This window comes from Sinocyclocheilus rhinocerous, unplaced genomic scaffold (assembly GCF_001515625.1).
Source record: "Sinocyclocheilus rhinocerous isolate Xijiao unplaced genomic scaffold, SAMN03320098_v1.1 scaffold13534, whole genome shotgun sequence".
NCBI lineage: Eukaryota > Metazoa > Chordata > Actinopteri > Cypriniformes > Cyprinidae > Sinocyclocheilus > Sinocyclocheilus rhinocerous.
The window spans coordinates 1-2,283 of record NW_015657631.1 but is presented as its reverse complement, the minus strand read 5'-3'; the positions used below and the strand labels follow the sequence as shown (position 1 = coordinate 2,283).

The 2,283-nt window shown below is 45.5% G+C and overlaps 3 non-coding genes across 3 annotated transcripts; all 3 read right to left on the bottom strand.

Annotated features, from left to right (window-relative positions):
- Window positions 1-14: 14 nt before the first annotated feature.
- trnai-aau (transfer RNA isoleucine (anticodon AAU)) lies at window positions 15-88 on the bottom strand. The gene has a single exon. It is a non-coding gene; the product is annotated as a tRNA-Ile (tRNA).
- Window positions 89-182: 94 nt separating this feature from the next.
- On the bottom strand, window positions 183-254 carry trnap-ugg (transfer RNA proline (anticodon UGG)). The gene has a single exon. It is a non-coding gene; the product is annotated as a tRNA-Pro (tRNA).
- A 932-nt stretch (window positions 255-1,186) lies between these two features.
- trnap-agg (transfer RNA proline (anticodon AGG)) lies at window positions 1,187-1,258 on the bottom strand. Its single transcript has one exon. It is a non-coding gene; the product is annotated as a tRNA-Pro (tRNA).
- Between the last annotated feature and the right edge of the window lie 1,025 nt (window positions 1,259-2,283).

The window sequence follows — 2,283 nt, the reverse complement described above, 5'->3', positions numbered from 1 at the left end:
AGAACAAAAGAGGCTGGCCCGTACGGGGATCGAACCCGCGACCTTGGCGTTATTAGCACCACGCTCTAACCAACTGAGCTAATCTGCCTGGATTTGCTTGGACTTCTGCCTGCTTTCTAAAACCTTTCTAATTGTTTGTGAAGCTAAAGAGAAAATTGTGCTTAAGCTCCAAACCTTACTATGGGCTCGTACGGGATTTGAACCCGAGACCTCTTGCACCCAAAGCGAGAATCATACCCCTAGACCAACGAGCCTGCCTGGGCAAGCGCCTAGCTGAGAGAAAAGAACAATTACAGCAATAACAAAAGAAGGAACATGAACTAACATGGAAGTAATCAAACACCTCGAGACAGTGTCAAAGGCAAACGAATGAAAGTTGGCCTCTGAATGGATTTAAAAATGGGGCTCAACCTAGCATGTAGAGGGATCTTGGGAGGACAGCTGAAACGGTCAGATGTCCCTTAGACATTAAGCCAGTGTGGGCAGTGTGGGAGGGGAGAAGTTGGCTGCACGACCTGAGTGATCCAAAGGTATCCTACGTAATACAGGAATCCACACACATATATACTTGGGTAACAAGACCAAGAAGGGCCTTAAAAAGAAAAGTACAATTTCTTGGTCAATTCTTCAACTTCATTACGGCCAGTGCAAAGGTGCAAGCACAGAGGTGAGATGGCCACTTTTCTTCAAGCCCCTTATAATAGCGGTCGCTCTGCGAAGGCGTCATTTGGAGCAACGGACTTCATCCCACCACGGCCAGGGTAATTAGCTGAAATGGTAGAGCGCTCGCTTTGCATGCAAGAAGAAGTGGGATTGATGCCCTCATTCTCTAAGTTGAGTCCTACCCTGTTACGCTCATTTCTCTAAAGAAAGAGACTGTGTGTTGAAGCGACGTTAACTACGTGAGCTTTTGGGGTTCTCTGCTGCTAAAATGTATTTCGGACAGGGTCCTGCGCAAATTGGTGGTAAAACAGGTCCCACCAAGATTTGAACGAGGATCGCTGGATTCAGGGTGCTTACCATTACACCATGGAACCTTGACAGGAGCAACCTTATTAGCACCACGCTCTAACCAATTGAGCTAACCGACTTGGTTTTGCTAGGGTTTCTGCCCGATTGACCAAAAACGTCCTGATTGTTCGTGAACCTAAAGAGAATACCACTATTAAGGTCCAAACCTCACTATGGGCTCGTCCAGGATTTGAACCCGGGACCTCACGCACCCTAAGCGAGAATCATACCCCTAGACCAACGAGCCTGTCTGGGGAAGTGCCTAGCTGAGAGAAAAGATCAATTACTGCAACAACAAAAGAAGGAACATGAACTAACATGTAAGTAATCAAACACCTCGAGACAGTGTCAAAGGCAAACGAATGAAAGTTGGCCTCTGAATGGATTTAAAAATGGGGCTGAACCTAACATGTAGAGGGATCTTGGGAGGACAGCTGAAACAGTCAGATGTCCCTTAGACTTTAAGCCAGTCTGGGCAGTGTGGAAACGGTCAGATGTCCCTTAGACATTAAGCCAGTGTGGGCAGTGTGGGAGGGGAGAAGTTGGCAGCATGACCTGAGTGATCCAAAGGTATCCTACGTAATACAGGAATCCACACACATATATACTTGGGTAACAAGACCAAGAAGGGCCTTAAAAAGAAAAGCACAATTTCTTGGTTCATTACGGCCAGTGCAAAGGTGCAAGCACAGAGGTGAGATGGCCTCTTTTCTTCAAGCATGTTATAATAGCGGTCGCTCTGCGAAGGCGTCATTTGGAGCGATGGACTTCATCCCACCACGGCCAGGGTAATTAGCTGAAATGGTAGAGTGCTCGCTTAGCATGCAAGAGCAAGTGGGATTGATGCCCTCATTCTCCAAGTTGAGTCCTACCCTGTTACGCTCACTTCTCTAAAGAAACAGACTGTGTGTTGAAGTAGTGTTGCTTTCGTCAACGAAAATTATGACTAAATATCGTCGTCAACGAACCTTTATCACGTGACCAAAACGAGACGAGACGAGACGAAAATGCTGGTCATGTGACGATTACTATAATTAAATGTATAATGCAATATCGTTGACTAATAAATGCGAGACTAAATGTGGATTACAAAATAAAAACTATGCTAAAATGTCTCTTCATTTTCGTTGACCAAAACGAGACGAAACAAAATGTTATAACATTATTTCGTCTCGTTTAGTCGCGTTATTATTATTATTTTGCAGTATTTTTGTTTCCTGTGTCTCTCTTCAGGGGCTGCATCAGGTCGCACTGCGCAGACGCAGGCGACGT